This window comes from Scyliorhinus canicula, chromosome 13 (genome assembly GCF_902713615.1).
Source record: "Scyliorhinus canicula chromosome 13, sScyCan1.1, whole genome shotgun sequence".
Lineage (NCBI taxonomy): Eukaryota > Metazoa > Chordata > Chondrichthyes > Carcharhiniformes > Scyliorhinidae > Scyliorhinus > Scyliorhinus canicula.
In genome coordinates this window covers 140955193-140974327 of record NC_052158.1, presented here as the reverse complement: position 1 = coordinate 140974327, position 19135 = coordinate 140955193, and the positions used below count along the sequence as shown (strand labels likewise).

General features: G+C 46.9%; 1 long non-coding RNA gene across 1 annotated transcript; it reads right to left on the bottom strand.

The window, feature by feature from the left end:
• Positions 1 to 772: 772 nt before the first annotated feature.
• Positions 773 to 18640, bottom strand: LOC119975813. Its single transcript, XR_005462806.1, has 3 exons — positions 18615 to 18640; positions 13935 to 14061; positions 773 to 893 (listed from the first exon to the last, which is right to left on the bottom strand). It is a non-coding gene; the product is annotated as an uncharacterized LOC119975813 (long non-coding RNA).
• Positions 18641 to 19135: the final 495 nt, after the last annotated feature.

Sequence of the window (19135 nt, the reverse complement as noted above, 5' to 3'; positions counted from 1 at the left end):
GCAGTAATGTAAACAGTTCACAACCTACTGTGTATTTCTACAGCTCCCTTTATTTATTTATTTTTAATGTATTTCCCTGACAGTCGGAGTAAAGGCACCACCTGGTTAACCAGCAGGAGAGTGGCAGACAGCACTGGTGAAACTCTCCATTCAGAACGAGAGCTGTACACATTCTTGGTGCATGCTGTGCATTCTGCTGCTGTCCTGATGTTGATATTCTTTGAGCAGTCACAGCGTAAACATATCTGGCATTTTGAACCAATGGAAATACTTTTTTTTGTATCGGCTGGAGCAGAAAAAAAAACCTTCCATGTGGCATTATTTCTGTCAAGGCTGGTCTTCTCTGTCAAATCTCACCGTCTCACATCACTGGCTCAACTCGGAGCTATCACTCCAGATATTTGCAAAGCGTAGCGTCACAACAAATTGCAGTTGTTTCGAAGACTTTTCAACAGTGTTACAACCCAATACTTGAGCACCGCAAAGGTTTGTGGAGTAGGGTGCCGAGAATTTCCCACTGTTTTGGATGAGATGCTCAAAAGTGGGATCCTCCCTGTCCTCTCAGATGGTTGTAAAAGGCACTATTTCAAAGAAGACCAGGGGGTTCTCCTCACTGCCCTCAATATTGATCCCTTAGCCAAAATCAACAAACACAGATTCTTGTTTTTTAGATGTGGCATACTTTGGAGGATCCTTCGTGTTTGTGTTGTGTGTGTGTGTGTGTTGTGGGGGGGGGGGGGGGGGGGGGGGGGGGGGGGGGGGGGGGGGGGGCGGTCAACTGATGGGAGAGGAGGAGTTCTCCACAGAGGGCAGCTCAGCTAGTAAATAAAGTATTGTTTGTTACAAGTCCTTAGTCGCCATCCTTGGAAACCCAGCACCTCCACAGTCAGAGCCTAAACAAAAAAAAAGTAATATTATTTTTAATGTACTCCATTTTTAAAAATAAATTTAGAGTACCCAATTCATTTTTTCCAATTAAGGGGCAATTTGGCATGGCCAATCCACCTATCCTGCACATCTTTGGGCGAAACCCACGCAAACACGGGGAGAATGTGCAAACTCCACACGGACAGTGACCCAGAGCCAGGATCGAACCTGGGACCCCGGCACCGTGAGACTGCAGTGCTACAACTGCGCCACCGTGCTGCCCTTTTTAATGTGATTCCTGCTGGCTAGGAGGTCTGATATGTGTCTACTTGCTGTGGAATGGTTGAATGCATGGATGAACAATTAGGATTGACAGTAAAGAGACTCTCTGTACGTGTTCGGGGAGGGCCAACGGGCAATTATTACTTTCAGCAAATGTTGCCATTTGTTGACAATGAGATTGTCAGTTCACATGCAATGATATGCTTTGCCATGAGTGACTGTCTACGTTTCCGTCCAGCAAAGCCTTTAGATATCATATTAGAATCACCTTGTGGGAGTAATTTCACGTGGCCATCGCCACAAAGTTAACTCAGTCGGCAGTAGCACTTCCTGGATCAGTGCTTTAAAAGCAAATCCTAAAGTGAGGCTGAGTGTGCCGCTACAATGTGCCCAAGCCGATCTTCAGATACACTAATCCAAGGAGGGCCCAGGCTTTTTTGGCTGGTTTTCAGCCAGAGGCGAATGCCTGAATTTTAACTGAAAGACTCTTTTGGTTAAGGGGATGCGTGTGGTGCTGGGGGAGGTGGGGAGTAGGGGCGGTCTGTGACAAAGAAACGGTATCTTGAATGTCCTGCAGCTTTTGTGGGCAACACGGTAGCATAATCGTTGGCACTGTTGCTTCACAGCGCCTGGGACCTGGTTCGATTCCTGGCTTGGGTCACTGTCTGTGTGGGAGTCTGCGCGTTCTCCCCGCGTCTGTGTGGATTTCCTCCAGGTGCTCCGGTTTCCTCCCACAAAGTCCCTTGTGCTTGTTAGGTGAATTGGACATTCTGAATTCTCCCTCTGTGTACCCGAACAGGCGCCGGAGTGATTTTCACAGTAAGTTCATTGCAGTGCTAATGTAAGCCTCCTTGTGACACTAATAATGATTATTATTAATATTATTTTAACCGACAAGTGACCTCAATGGGCAATGATCTAACTGGCTAGGTACCGCAGGCAATCCCGCCAAGCCCCTCATCCAGCCTCAGGAAGAACTGTCCTGATGCAGGACCATTGCAGCAGCTCAGCATACCAGCTGGTAGTGGGACAACTATAGGCTCGCCTGCCTGCAGTTCCACCTCCGCATGCCCTTGAAAATTCAGCCCACCGTAACAATACATTGTAAACCTGCTGGAAGAGCCAGATCTCCAGTGGCAAACAGTCACTGGGTTTGTAGAATTGTGTTCTCTTTCAAATATAGAACATAGAATTGACAGTGCAGAAGGAGGCCATTCGTGCCATCGAGTCTGCTCCGGCTCTTGGAAAGAGCACCCACTTAAGCCCCACACCTCCACTCTATCCCCTATCCCCAGTCGAAACATTTTGGACACTAAATGGTCAATGCACCAAACCTGCACATCTCTGGACTGTGGGAGCAAACCTGAGCACCCGGAGGAAACCCATGCAGAAACAGGGAGGACGCCGCACAGGGAATCAAACCTGGGACCCAGGAGCTCTGAAGCAACAGTGCTAACCACTGCACTACCGTGCTGCCCCTCAAACACGGAGCAGGTTTTAATGACCAATTATTAACATTGGGGTTGTGATGAACGGTATTTACCTTTAATACCTTGCCCCTTTAAGAGGCTTGGAACCCTGGGGGACTCCACCTCTGGCTACTCCCCCAGGAAACAGTATATAGGATAAGGCTCCATGTGGCGAGCACACTTCTCTCGAATGCTGTCCTGTTCTCTGTATATTAAAGCCTTTGATTACCGACCTCGTTCTCACGTCGTAATTGAGAGGACCTCAGGGGTGAACGTTTTCCTTTTTCATCCTGGTAAAAATACTGTTGCTCTCACACTCACTTTTCACTGAAGTTACTTTTTTCTGCTCCAGTTGCCTCTCTTCCTCAAAGGAAGCATGAGACTTGTTTGCAGCCTTAACAATCCATCAATGTTTAAATAGTCGTGTGGCTGCAGGACTCTCAAGCCACACTGGCACTTGGGATGAACTCTAAATTTTAGGCTAGTACGACAAACAAAAAACTTTGACCACAAGATGTAGGTGCAGAAGGAGGATATTCGGCCCTTAGAATCTGTTCCATAATAAGGCAGCACGGTAGCATGGTGGTTAGCATAAATGCTTCACAGCTCCAGGGTCCCAGGTTCGATTCCCGGCTGGGTCACTGTCTGTGCGGAGTCTGCACGTCCTCCCCGTGTGTGCGTGGGTTTCCTCCGGGTGCTCTGGTTTCCTCCCACAGTCCAAAGGTGTGCGAGTTAGGTGGATTGGCCATGCTAAATTGCCCGTAGTGTCCTAAAAAGTAAGGTTAGGGGGGGGGGGGGGTTGTTGGGTTACGGGTATAGGGTGGATACGTGGGTTTGAGTAGGGTGATCATGGCTCGGCACAACATCGGGGGCCGAAGGGCCTGTTCTGTGCTGTACTGTTCTAAATCTAAATCATAACTTACATTTGTGCCTTTCACAAACTCAAGACATCCTAAAGCACAATGCAGCCAATTAGGTACTTTCGAAATGTTGCCACTCTTTTAATGTTGGAATTCTCAGGAGCCAATCTGCTCACGCACAGCAGGATCCCAAAATAAGGATTGCAATAAAGACCAGATAATCTGTTTTTTTTAATGATGTTGACTGGGGATGAAAATTGTTCAGGGCACCAAGGAATTCTTAACCAACACATACCACCAAAACTAGATTTTCTGGACATTTGTTGTCATTTCTAGTGACTTTGTTGTGTGTATTATGTTTGCCTACATGGCAACAATGACTACATTTCAAGATTATTGGCTTTAGAATTAATTTAAGTCATCCTGAGGGAGTAAGGGCGCGATCTTTTGGCCGTGTCCCGCTGGAACTGGGGTGCGATGTCGCAGGTATATCCCGGGAATTGGTTCCCATAGGATTCCTGATGGCCATTATGCCTCAGAAGATCTAACCAGATCTTGCAAGACATCACGATATGGATCCCGCCCGATTACGCTTGGCTAAGTGAGTTTAAGAACCCTCTTAGCCGTGCTCGCCAAGGTGATGCCAACTGGGCACCATTCAGTACTGGTCCCCACAAACGGGGACCAGATGGAACAGTGCCTGGGGGGGGGGGGGGGGGGGGGGGGAGAATCTCCCAGGAGATTGGTGATTGGCCTCTGGATAGTGTGGCACTCTGGCATTGCTGGTATCACCCGGCCACCTTGGCATTGCCAGCTGACACCATGGCATTCTCGCAGTACCACCAGGGTGCCAGACTGGCACTGCCAGGTCATCAGGGACATTGCCAGGTGCCAGGCTGGGAGTGCCAAGGTGCCGGGCCAGGGGTGCCTTATCCATGCGCGAAGCGGCTCGATGACCCCTTATAGGTGAGTTGGGCCATGGTGGTTGGGGGGGGGGGGTTCGGGTTTTGTGTCGGAGGGTCGAGAGCTCGGGATGGCGTCCCGATCTCCTCCTGCGTGGAGGAGCGCCAGGAAACGGCGCTATGTGTGGCCTCGGGAGGGCATTCCCCACCAGGGCACTGAAAACAAACAGAGTGCCTTTAGATAGCGGGGTGGTTCCCAGCGTTACAGGTGTCAGGAACGACAATGCAAATCCCACCCAGAACAAACTCCTTTTAAGTTAGATCGTGCCCTAAACGTTGCCACATAAATGTAAGTCCTTTCTCACCATTTTATGTGGGAGGACAATGGGCCATTATCCTGGGAGAACCTTCTCTTCTTTAAATAGTGCCACGAGATAGTTTATGTTCAGTTTAAATGGATAGACAAGCCACTTCAGCTTAAAGTGCCTTTCTCAGTACGGCACCGATGTATGAACAAAGATTAGCTACTCAAATCTGTAATCAAATTTATAGTATTCTGATTCCGAAGCAGGAGTGCTGCCAGGCTGAGATTGTGAGTCCTTAGCCTGAGGCGCACCTCCTCCTGAGTTCAGTTGCAAATGAAAATTAAGTATGCCTTTGGTTAATAATGCCCACAGGTCATAATTAGCTCTTTACTATACATATATCCTGAAGGCATCTTGCATTTTACTTATGGCCACACGAGGGTAAAGACTGAGGGATGAGATTCATCCAGGATTGCAGCAAGAAAACTGGCCATAGCTCATTGCCAGCCATTTTACTCTACCCGATCATCAGAAGATCGTGTAAAACATGCTATTAATCTCCGCCTAAACATTCTTCTTGTGATCTCAGACCCAAATCTGAACTATCACCTTGACATTTTTTTTTCAGCAGTAAAAATAAAACTGTCTTGTTGGAAAATGTCTAGCATTAAAAATCTGACTGACATTTGGGTACAGGTTAACCGTGCGCTGAACATAATGCTGAACTATCCATTTGAATTGACTTGAAAGTGGCAAGATGCTTCCAAGGCAGGCTCTGGTATTAACCCAGTACTTGCTGTATGAGCCTGACATGGAGGAGATACAAAATTATAACAACGTGCATTTATATAACCCTTTATTCTTGGAAAAAGTCACAGAAGCTTTCCAGGAACTTAATCGGACAGGCATTGACCCAGAGCCAAAGGAGATAGTTGGACAAGTGATTAAAGGTCTGGATGCACGTAAATCAATATTTGGGAAATCATTTTATGTTTGGGAAACTTTTTTTTTTCTATAAATTTAGAGTACCCAATTATTTTTTCTTTCCAATTAAGGGGCAATTTTGCGTGGCCAATCCACCTAGCCTGCACATCTTTGGGTTGTGGGGGGTGAAACCCACGCAGACGTGGGGAGAATGTGCAAACTCCACACGGACAGCGACCCAGGGCCGGGATTCGAACCCGGGTCCACAGCGCCGCAGTCCCAGTGCTATCCACTGCGCCACATGCCGCCCTCCGTTCAGGAAACTTTACACGAGCAGCAGCATTAGGTAACTGACCTCACATCTGATGGTGCACGGTAAATCGAACAGAACGGTGACAATTAAAATGATTCTTGCGTGATGCTTTGCACGGCGCCTCTAATCCTGAGATGCACTCGAAGCATAAACAACATCTGCAACATCGTTGTCTTTAAGGTTGATGCTGCCTGATTTGTTGGGTGAGATGTGATTTATGACTGCCATTTGTACACATCATGACCACATTACTCTTGTCACAGTCTCATGCTGGGTCTTGGGACCAGACAATCCCACTGAAGCAAAGCATCTTAGCAAGAAGTGCAACGTCATATGTCATATAGAGACAATAGCGTTTCTACACTGTGTTCTATTACATGTCACTCATCGGCTGGTATAGGCTGGTGATAAGCTTTAAGATTTTTCATTACTTATAGATGCAAGAACACCACATCAGAGTTTCCATCCACAATATTGCTTTCTTGCAATATCGTTTCAGCAACCAGACTTAAGCCGAACCTATCACATGGTGATTCGTTGGTGAATAACTTTCACCAGCCAATGGCACGAATGAGCAATACCACGAAACCTAGATAAGGTTCCACATAGAATTGAATTATGTAAATGAAATTAAAATCGCTTATTGTCACGAGTAGGCTTCAATGAAGTTACTGTGAAAAGTCCCTAGTCGCCACATTCCGGCGCCTGTCCGGGGAGGCTGGTACGGGAATCGAGCCGTGCTGCTGGCCTGCTTGGTCTGCTTTAAAAGCCAGCGATTTAGCCAAGTGAGCTAAACCAGCTAGAGGCAGTGGATTAGACTTACCCTGTAGCACCAGCTGCCTTGGCCTCCTGCACAAAACAAAAACACTTAAAGCATATGAAAGAATACAAAAGTGCTTGAATTTGTATATCACCTGCCACATCCTCATGGACCTCTTGGGGAGATGGTGGCGTAGTGCACTGTATCCATAACTGTACTCTGATCTCTCTCACTACTCTTATACTCTCCTCTTCAGCCTTCTCCAGTCTTCTCCCAGAGTTCTGTGAGTCAGTGCTTTATATAGTTCTGCTTTTAGCTCCATCTAGTGGTTAATTATGATATGACATTAACCCTTTGTATTCTGAACATTCCCATAACGTCACACCCACCACAGCGGCTGGTGGAATTCAAATTCATTAATAAATCTGGAATATAAATGCATGAAACTATCATCGATTGCTGGGAAAACCCATCTGGTTCCCTGCTGTTCTTCAGGGGAGGAAATCTGCTGCCTTGACCCAAGTCTGGCCTACAAGTGACTTCACCTTCATAGCAATGTGGTTTACTCTTAACTCTCCCCTGAAAGGGGCTGGATTAGCACACTAGGGGCTGGTTTAGCACACTGGGCTAAATCGCTGGCTTTTAAAGCAGACCAAGCAGACCAGCAGCACGGTTCGATTCCCGTATCAGCCTCCCCGGACAGGCGCCGGAATGTGGCGACTAGGGGCTTTTCACAGTAACTTCATTGAAGCCTACTCGTGACAATAAGCGATTTTCATTTTTTTCAAATGTTCAGTTGAAGAGCAATTAGGGATGGTCAACAAATGCCGCATATGTCAGCTATGCCCACATCCTATAAGAATAAAGAAATACCGAAGTGCTTTGCAGCTAATTAATTTCATTTCAATCACAGAATTGGTGCGGTGCAGAAGGAGGCCATTTGGCCCATCTTGTCTACACCAGTCCCACAAATGGGCACCATGGCTTAGTGCCATTCCTCATGCCCCTGAATATTGGACGGGATTCTCTCAGCCCCCCCGGGGCAGGGCCGGTGAATCTCTGCGGCTGGCGCGAATTGCGCCATGCAGAGCAGAGAATCAGCGCCATTGGCGTCGGCATGGTTGGTGCGGCGCCGGTCGGGGGCAGCTCTCCGGGCCCCCCCACCGATTCGCAACCCGGGATGGGCCGAGCGGCCGTCATAAAAAATCTAAGTCCCGCCAGCGCCGTTCACACTTGCTCTCAGCTGGAGGGACCTCGGCATGGAAGGGGCCGGGGGCAGCCTGCGGGGGGGGGGGCTTTGAAGTGGCCTGGCCCGTGATCGAGGCCCACCCTGTAGCCCTGCGCCATGTTGCATCGGGGCCGGTGTGTTAAAGGGAGCCACTGTGCATGCGCGCGTTGGCGCCGGTGCCACTGTGCATGCGCGGATCCCGCGGCGGCCAGTTCATGACAGAATCAGCAGCTGGAGCGGTGTGAACCACTCCAGTGCCGTGCTGGCCCCCTGTAGGGGCCAGAATTGCTGATCCTGAGGCCGTGTTGACGCCATCGAGAAACGCGACGGCGTTTCCAACGGCGTCAATGCTTAGCCTCAGGATCACAGAATCCCGCCCATTGTTTCTATAAAATAACACCAAATGTCCCGGCAGAGCACTTGGACATCAACTTAGCTCCGCATCAGAGACTTGAACTGCACTCTCCCACATGACAGGCGGGATGTACTAACCGCTATACTAATGTGGCAGGGGGATGGGAACCAGATTAGGAAGTTAGAGGTCAGCAAAGAGGCAGCAACTAAAGCCAGTAAGGTACTAGATAATAAACTCAGTGTGACTAAGGGGAAGTGTAGACAGGGAAGAGTAGATGAACGCAAAGGGTCTGAGGTGCATTTGTTTTAATGCGAGAAGAGTAGTAGGTAAGGCAGATGAACTTAGGGCTTGGATTAGTACCTGGGAATATGATGTTATTGGTATTACTGAGACTTGGTTGAGGGAAGGACAAGATTGGCAACTAAATATCCCAGGGTATAGATGCTTCAGGAGGGATAGAGAGGGAGGTAAAAGGGGTGGAGGAGTTGCATTACTGGTCAGAGATGATATCACAGCTGTGATTAAGGAGGGCACGATGGAGGATTCGAGCACTGAGGCAATATGGGTGGAGCTAAGAAATAGGAAGGGTGCAGTAAAATTGTTGGGACATTACTGCAGGCCTCCCAAAAGCGAGTGTGAAGTAGAGGTACAAATATGTAGATAGATAATAGAAAAATGTAGGAGCAATAGGGTGGTCATGATGGGAGATTGTAACTTCCCCAACATTGAATGGGATTCGTGTAGTGTTGGAGGCGTAGATGGAGCAGAGTTTGTAAGGAGCATCCATGAGAGTTTTTAGAGCAGTATGTAAATAGTCCAACTTGGGAAGGGGCCATATTGGACCTGATATTGGGGAATGATCCCGGCCAGGTGGTTGAAGTTTCAGTCGGTGATTACTTTGGGAATAGCGATCACAATTCCGTAAGTTTTAGAATACTCATGGACAAAGGCGAGAGTGGTCTTAAAGGAAGAGTACTAAATTGGGAAATGGCCAAGTATAACAAAATTTGGCAGGAGCTAGGGAATGTGGATTGGGAGCAGCTGTTTAGGGTAAATCCACATTTGAAATGTGGGAGTCTTTCAAGGAAAAGTTGATTAGAGTGCAGGACAGACATGTCCCTGTGAAAATGAGGGATAGAAATGGCAAGACTAGGGAACCATGGATAACGGGTGGAATTGTGAGACTAGCTAAGATGAAAAAGGAAGCATACATAAGATCTAGGCGACTTAAAAGTGATGAAGCTTTGGAGGAAAATTGGGAGAGTAGGACAAATCTCAAATACGCAATAAAGAGGGCAAAAAGGGGTCATGAAATATCTTTGGCTAACAGGGTTAAGGAAAATCACAAAGCCTTTTATTCGTACATAAGGAGCAAGAGGGTAACTAGAGAAAGGATTGGCCCACTCAAAGACAAAAGAGGGAATTTATGCGTGGAGTCAGAGGAAATGGGTGAGATTCTTAATGAGTACTTTGCATCGGCATTCACCAAGGACAGGGAAATGACGGATGTTGAGGTTAGGGATGGATGTTTAAATACTGTAGGTCAAGTCCAGGGTGGGAGATTGGGCCTAGGTATGATGGTGTTTCGAAGGGCCAGTGCAGACTCGATGGGCCGAATGGCCTCCTTCTGCACGTTAGAGATTCTATGATTCTATAAGTAAGGGGGAAGTTTTGGGTATTCTAAAAGGCATTAAGGTTGACAAGTCCCCAGGTCTGGATGAGATCTATCCCAGGTTAATGAGGGAAGCGAGGGACAAAATAGCTGGGGCCTTAACAGATCCTTGAGCACGGGTAAGGTCCCGGAGGACTGGAGAATTGCTAATGTTGTCCCTTTGTTTAAGAAGGGTAGCGGGGATAATCCAGGGAATTATAGACCTGTGAGTTTGACGTCAGTGGTAGGCAAACTGTTGGAGAAGATACTGAGGGATAGGATCTATTCACATTTGGAAGAAAATAGACTTATCAGTGATAGGCAGCATGGTTTTGTGCAGGGAAGGTCATGTCTTACAAACCTAATAGAATTCTTTGAGGAAGTGACAAAGTTAATTGATGAGGGAAGGGCTGTAGATGTCATATACATGGACTTCAGTAAGGCATTTGATAAAGTTTACCATGGTAGGTTGATGGAAAAATTGAAGTCGCATGGGGTTCAGGGTGTACTAGGTAGATGGGTAAAGAACTGGCTGGGCAACCGGAGACAGAGAGTTGTGGTGGAAGGGAGTGTTCCAAATTAGAGAAGGGTGACTAGTGGTGTTCCACATGGATCCGTGCTCGGACCACTGTTGTTTGTGATATACATAAATGATCTGGACAAAGATATAGGTGGTCTGATTAGCAAGTTTGCAGATGATACTAAGATTGGTGGAGTTGTAGATAGTGAGGGGGGACTGTCAGAGAATACAGCAAAATATAGATAGATTGGAGAGTTGGGCAGAGAAATGGCAGATGGAGTTCAATCCAGGCAAATGCGAGGTGATGCATTTTGGAAGATAGAATTCAAGACCGGACTATACGGTCAATGGAAGAGTCCTGGGGAAAATTGATGTACAGAGAGATCTGGGAGTTCAGGTCCATTGTACCCTGAAGGTGGCAATGCAGGTCGATAGAGTGGTCAAGAGGGCATACAGCATTCTTGCCTTCATCGGATGGGGTATTGAGTACAAGAGTCGGCAGGTCATGTTACAGTTGTATAGGACTTTGGTTAGGCCACATTTGGAATACTGTGTGCAGTTCTGGTCGCCACATTACCAGAAGGATGTGGATGCTTTAGAGAGGGTGCAGAGGAGGTTCACCAGGATGTTGCCTGGTATGGAGGGTGCTAGCTATGAAGAAAGGTTGAGTAGATTAGGATTGTTTTCGTTGGAAAGACAGAGGTTGAGGGGGGACCTGATTGAGGTCTCCAAAATTATGAGAGGTATGGTCAGGGTGGATAGCAACAAGCTTTTTCCAAGAGTGGGGGTGTCAATTACAAGGGGTCACGATTTCAAGGTGAGAGGAGACAAATTTAAGGGAGATGTGCATGGGAAGTTTTTTACGCAGAGGGTGGTGGGTGCCTGGGACGCTTTGCCAGCGGAGGTGGTAGAGGCGGGCACGATAGCATCATTTAAGATGCATCTAGACAGAGATATGAATGGGCGGGGAACAGAGGGAACAGAGGAAAATAGGCGACAGGTTTAGATAAAGGATCTGGATCGGCGCAGGCTAGGAGAGCCGAAGGGCCTGTTCCTGTGCTGTAATTTTCTTTGTTCTTTGTTCTAATGAGAAATACAGTCACTGTTGATTTATAGGAAATATTGCAATCAATTTGGCTCAGCAAAGTCTCCCAAGCAGCATTGAGATCAATCGGTTTTATCTGTTTTTGATAGAGTTGATAGAGGGATAAATGTTGACTGGAACACTGGTAGAATGTCTCAAGTAGTGACATTTCATCTATTAAGCCTGCATGTGAGGGTAGATGGAGTCTCGGTTTTAATGTCATAAATAATGTTATTTACCCACCAGCAACCCTTTCAAATAACAGGTTCCTCCAGGTCACTGTTGGCGAAATGCAGCTGCTACACATCTGGAGCATGAAGAGAATTGATCCCCTTTCAGCAGAGCAGTTTAATGTGATTGGAGGACAATCGAAGCAGGGGAGGCTGGAGTTAGGTGGATCAGGATTGTTCCTCTCGGCCAATGTTTTTCAAACTTTTTTTCCCGCGACACACTTCACCAACCGGCTGACCTTCGAGACCCACGCCGGCCGACCTTCACGACTCACCGTAAATGTGACAGGTGAGCCTGCTTGGTCTTCATGATCGCAGTTGCTTTGTCAGTCATGTCACATTTCTGCAAAGGACTTCAGCTGATGATTTAATCCTTCGGAGCAAATTAAGAGGTTTGTCCTCGAACTTGTCATGCTTCAAATCCTGTTGAGATTTTGAGGGTTGTAAAACTTGTATTTGCCAGTACTTCCCTGCATATAACATACATGGGCTTTGCATCCTGATTTGCATTGACAATTTTTTTTCTTTAATTTAGAGTACCCAATTAATTTTTCCTATAAAGAGGCACATCATCACCGTTGCCGCCTGTCCTCCATCCTCCGGCTGATCCCATGGGTCCTACAGCCGCTCCTAGTCTGGCTCCTCCTCATCCATCTCCTCTGACAAGGCCACATATCCTTTCTTCTCCACCTCCAACACTTTGCCCTACTGCTGTGCCAGGTTGTGGAGAAGACCACCACAGGGGCAGCACGGTAGCATGGTGGTTAGCATAAATGCATCACAGCTCCAGGGTCCCAGGTTCGATTCCCGGCTGGGTCACTGTCTGTGTGGAGTCTGCACATCCTCCCCGTGTGTGCGTGGGTTTCCTCCGGGTGCTCCGGTTTCCTCCCACAGTCCAAAGATGTGCGGGTTAGGTGGATTGGCCATGCTAAATTGCCCGTAGTGTCCTAATAGTAAGGTTAAGGGGGGGAGTTGTTGGGTTACGGGTATAGGGTGGACACATGGGTTTGAGTAGGGTGATCATTGCTCGGCACAACATCGAAGGGCCTGTTCTGTGCTGTACTGTTCTATGTTCTATGTTCTATTATCGGACGATGTGTTTAATTGTCCATCATACGATACATGTTCAGTGTAAGACCAGGAAGAAATGGAAAAGGAAATGTAACCTATTGGCTTCTGAATACCAGCTGGAGTCTCTAATCTATCTTCAAAGAATGCTCCGTCCGCATTGGCTGCTGTACAGGGGCATTAATAAGCGTTACTAAAACATCTATAGTGGCCTTTTCTTGACTTAAAATGAAAAGCGTTAGAAATATGGAGCAGGCCAGCCAATATTCCCTCTTTGTTAAAAAAAAAAATCGCATTTGCAGCATTTACAATTTCTTATTTTCCTTTTACACGTTGTGACGCAAATCTTGAAAATAATCTGTGCCACTCCCCTGATAACTGTTGGTAAATAGGGCGCACTGCGTGGCACCCGCTTCCACCACCATTTCAGACAGCGCCTTCCAGATTTTAGCAACGTGTTGGATAAAAGCAAAGCAATTCCTCTCATGCTCCCCTGTATTTCTCTGTAAGTATTTGTTTTATTTTTTTTTCAATAAATTTAGAGTAGCCAATAATTTTTTTCCAGTAAAGGTGCAATCCACCTAACCTGCACAACTTTGGGTTGTGGGGGTGAAACCCACGTAAACACGGGGAGAATGTGCAAACTCCACATGGACAGTGAATCTGTAAGTAATTCAAGTGATTTATAATTACAATGCATTAATTACGTTATATCCAACTCACAGAGGGTTAGCTTCACAAAATACAGATTCGGGGAATATAGATTAGAACTTAGACGAAACAGCTGCTTACATCGGACATCAGCCAGTGACAGAAGAGATTCATTGTGTGTGACAAAATACTCAGAAATTAACTCAGTGATGTAGCTCCCATCTGATGATTCCCGTTCGCTAGGCAAGGGGACTGAGGCAGCCCTTAATAGCTTTCAGCGCTGTCCATAGAAAGACATTTCCATTGGATGTTTACATGATGTTTTTACTTATAATGGCCAAAATACGCAGTAATTGCACCATCTCTTTAAAAGAAAATGGCAAAAGAAGCGTTATTGTATCTGGATAACAACGCAGATTGTTTTCTTGTCGCAATCAAACATAACAGCAAATTGACTTGAGTTACCTGACAGATGCGGAGTTGCACAAGGATCCTATTATTTTAAATCGAAGGCAGGCGTTGGCCACATGAGTCCAGCAGATGTTGGCATTGGCTTTACCACATAAGCTGCTTAAGGCTCGACTGGTGTCTGCTGCGGAGGGATTAAAAGAAGGAAGAAAAAAAATAAAGTTACATATTTCCTACTCCAGAATTGACTGGTTAATGCGCACATTCAAAAAAAATGCACATGGGATGCCGTACAAGTGCATTCATATGGGGAGTTCACACATCAGAACTTCTGCCATATGGAGATAATTATGACAAACCGTGTAATGTTCATTTAATGACATGACTGATTGCTGTATGCACCCTAATGTGTTTCACTGTTTTGAGATGTGTTGCACTGGAGCTCTTAGGGAGTATGGTCCCATCAAGAACTCTAACCACTTTGCACAAACATTAATATCATCTATTTGTTAATCCATTTTATTATAATGGGCAGAGTATACCGTCTGGGATATTGCAAAGGTAAGAAATGTTTTTGGCTCAATTCTTTGCAGAGGCGTATGTGCCAGCCGTCAAATTTACTCGTAATACAAAAATAGAAATGTGAAACTGTTCACAAGATCTCAAGGTGAGGCTGTGGAGGGTTTTGAAGACAAGGCAGAGAAATTAAGGCATTGCCAGGCCAAGAGACGATGCGCGGGATTCTCCGACCCCCCCCCCCCTGGTTGGAGAATCCCCGGGTGGCGGCGTGAATCCCACCCCGCCCCAATGCCAGCTGCCATATTCTCCGGCGCAGGTTTGCAGGTGGGGGCGGGGTTTATGCCGTGCCGGTTTGAGGCCATTGGCAGCGCCACCCCCCCTCCCCGGCAATTCTCCGGGCCCCGATGGGCCGAGCGGCCGTCGTTTCCTGGCCAGTCCCGCCGGCATGAAATGGACATGTCGGCCGTCTAGCGGGGTCCTCGGGGGGAGCGGGGGGGATCCAGCCCTCAGTGGGGGGGGGGGGGGGGCCTCACAGTGGCCTGGCACACGATCGGGGCCCACCGATCTGCGGACGAGCTTATGCCGTGGGGGCACTCTTTTCCTACACACCGGCCACTGTAGGGCTCTGCCATGGCCGATGTGGAGAAGAACCCTACTGCGCATGCGCAGGAATACGCCGGTCATTCTGCGCATGCGCGGAACCACGCCAGCAATTCTGTGCATGCGCCAAATCGCGCCGGCCCTTCGGCACCGGTTGGCGAGGCGCCAACCCCTCCAGCGCCGGCCTAGCCACCGGAGGTGCAGAGGATTCCGCACCTTCCGATCAGCCCGATGCCAGAGTCGTTCTCACTGTACTTGGCATCGGCGTCGGGCCATCCGGCCAATTGCGGGAGAATCCCACCCAATGTGTTATAACCTGACAGGAGGCCCAGGGATCTGCAACATCAGAGTTCCTGTGCCTCATCTGAATACGATTTACCCAGATGAGGGACCACCTCTTTTCCTAGTGCTGTTGGGCCATAAATACCCCGTCCAGGTGTGGGCCAGGCATGCGCATGGGTTTCCCTTCGGGGAATAGGAGGAGCGTACAGTGAGGGGAATAAAACCAAACATTTCTCCAGTCACCGCTTTCAAGTGGTCGCTTGCCTGAGACTTTACACAGTGCAAGCAAACAAGGGTAAAGATGTTCCCAATTCAAGTATGAGAGTCAGTTGCCTCCGTGGTCTATGGCATTATAAGGTGCAATACTATTTTTTTAATGTCTCAAATAAATCACAAAATTGCTGGAACATCCCCTCACGCACAGGTCTACTCTTTCGCCTTGGGCTGCAACTTAACTTGGGCCACGGAGGAGATGGTTGACAGCTTCAAATTCCTAGGTGTGCACATCACCAAAAAATCTGTCCTGGCCCACCCACGTTGATGCTACGACCAAGAAAGCACAACAGCCTCAGGAAACTAAGGAAATTCGGCATGTCCACATTGACTCTTATCAACGTTTACAGGTGCACTATAGAAAGCATCCAATCTGGTGGCATCACAGCCTGGTATAGCAAGTGCTCGGCCCAAGACCGCAAGAACTTCAGAGAGTCATGAACACCGCCCAGTCCATCACATGAACCCGTCTCCCATCCATTGAGTCTGTCTACACCTTCCGCTGCCTTAGGAAAGTGGGCAGCATAATCAAAGACCCCCTACCACCCGGCTTACTCGCTCTTCCAACTTCTTCCATCGGCCAGGTGATACGAAAGTCTGAGAACACGCACAAACAGATTCAAAAACAGCTTCTTCCCCGCTGTTACCAGACTCCTAAATGACCTTCTTATGATCTGATCTGATTAATACTACACTCCTGTATGCTTCACCTGTGTCTATGTATCTACCTTGTGTACCTCGTGTTGCCCTATTAAGTATTTTCTTTTCATGTACTAAATGATCTGTTTGTGCTGCACGCAGAAAAATTAATTTTCACTGTACCTCGATACACGTGACAATTAACAAATCCAAATCCAGTTAAAATGACTGATTTCCATCTGTTTTATGCACAGGAATGCACAGCAGGGCAAGCATTCTAATCACATTGAAATTAAGCAGGAGTAATGGAAGGACACCACCTATCTCATTCACTCCCCATTTTTGGAGAGACATGAAGAAGGAAAGAATATCCAGAAGGAACAGATATTAAACCCTGTGCGCAACCACAGACACTATCAAAGGATAGGGTGACCAGGTTTTCAAAAGTCAAAATTGGGTCACATTGAATAGCCTTTAGAAGGCAGGGCTCCATGATGATTGACATGCCAGGTGATCAATGTCCAGCCAAATTTGGCAACCCTATTAAGACATCCAATTATTGAAGACAGCAGTTACAAACTGGAGTGGATCCAAAGTGAAGTGGGTGATTGGGTGACTGAGGTAGGCCTTGGCTGTTTGAACCATGGCAAAGTGACTGAAGGTCAGTGCGGGAGTGTCAGGAAATAGAGTTAGTTTTATAGAATCATAGAATACTTACAGTGCAGAAGGAGGCCATTGAACCCATCAAGTCTGCACTGATCCTCTGAAAGAGTAACCTATCTAGGTCCAATCCCCTACCCTTTACCCGTAACCCTGCAGCCCAATTAACCATTGGACACTAACGGGCAATTTAGCATGGTCAATCCACCTAACCTGCACATCTTTGAACTGTGGGAGGAAACAGAAGCACCCAGAGGAAACCCATGCAGACACGAGAAGAATGTGCAAACTCCTCACAGACAGTCACACAAGGTCATGATCTGCTGTGAAGCAGCAGTGCTAACCACTGTGCCACCTATTTAAGTACTAAGTTTTAAGTAATATATGTTTGTCTTGTTTGATATTCACTTTCATTTCATTTCATTTCATTTTCATTTCATATTCAAAATAAGGTATAGATTTAAATGAGTTTAATTTAGTGTTTCTGTGTAAGGATGAGTAAAAAAGGCAGTTCATGTCTGAACTGTGCCTGTATTACGATCAGAGATTTAGAGTATCACATTGATGAATGTCAGGCAGTGGATGTGGTGTATATGGATTTCAGTAAGGCATTTGATAAGGTTCCCCATGGTAGGCTCATTCAGAAAGTTAAGGGGCATTAGATACAGGGAAATTTGGCTGTTTGAATACAGAATTGGTTGGCTGAAAGAAGACAATGAGTGATAGTGGAGGGAAAGTATTCCACCTGGAGGTCGGTGACCAGTGGTGTCCCGCAGGGATCTGTTCTGGGACTCTGCTCTTTGGGGTTTATAGAAATGACTTGGATGAGGAAGTAGAAGGGTGGGTTAATAAGTTTGCCGATGACACCAAGGTTGGTGGAGTTGTAGATAGTGTTGAGGGTTGTTGCAGGTTACAACAGGACATTGATAGGATACAGAGCTAGGCTGAGAAGTGGCAGATGGAGTTCAACCTTGATAAATGCGAAGTGATTCATTTTGGAAGGTCGAATTTGAATGCTGAATACAGGGTTATATGCAGGATTCTTGAAAGTGTGGAGGAACAGAGTGATCTTGGGGTCCACGTACATAGATCCCTCAAAGTTGCCAGCCAGGTTGATAGGGTTGTTAAGAAGGCGCATGGTGTGTTGGCTTTCATTAACAGGGGGATTGAGTTAAAGAGCCGCGAGGTTTTGTTGCAGCTTTAAAAAACTCTAGTCAGACCACACTTGGAAAATTGTGTCCAATTCTGGTCGCCTCATTATAGGAAGGATGTGGATGCTTTGGAGAGGGTACAGAGGAGATTTACAGGGATGCTGCCTGGACCGAAGGGCATGTCTTATGAAGAAAGGTTGAGGGAGATAGGGTTTTTCTCACTGGAACGAAGAAGGCAGAGACATGACTTGATAGAGGTGTACAAGGTGATGAGAGGCATGGATAGAGGGGATAGCCAGAGACTTTTCCCCAGGGTGGAAATGGCTGTCACGAGGGGACATAATTTTAAGGTGATTGGAGGAAGGTATAGAGGAGATGTCAGAAGTAGGTTCTTTACACAGAGAGTGGTGGGTGTGTGGAATGCACTGCCAGCAGAGGTGGTGGAGTCAGAGTCATTAGGGACATTTAAGCGACTCTTAGACAGGCACATGGACACCAGTAAATTGAAGGGGTGTAGGTTAGGTTGATCTTGGAGCACTGCTCCTTCCTCATTCACCTGAAAAAAACACGTTGGACTTTAACCTGGTGTTGTAAGACTTCTTACTGTGCTCACCCCAGTCCAACGCCGGCATCTCCACATCATGGTTGATCTTAGATTAGGATAAATGGTCGGCACAACATCGAGGGCTGAAGGGCCTGTACTGTGCTGTACTGCTCTATGTTCTATGAAAAGCAAACCAAGCTTAGGGAAGGACTGGGCTGAGGTTTAGAAACTAGGGGTCACCTTTAAGTCAGAAATATATTTTGACTTTTGTTGTAAGCTGGTCCCAGGAGCAGCTGGTCAGGACAAAGAAGCTGTGTTAACAAAAGAGAGTCTAGGAACTGGGGAGTTGGGACAAACAGAATGTCTCAGGAAGTTCAGGGAACAAAGTGTTGAACAGGGTCCTGTTCAACAGAATCCAAGTAACAGGCAGAGCGAATGTTCTGAGTTAAAGGGGCAGATGTGAGAACCATATATTTTTTTAAAATTTAGAGTACCCAATTATTTTTTCCAATTAAGGGACAATTTAGCATGGCCAATCCACCTATCCTGCACATCTTTTGGGTTGTGGGGGTGAAACCCACGCAGACACG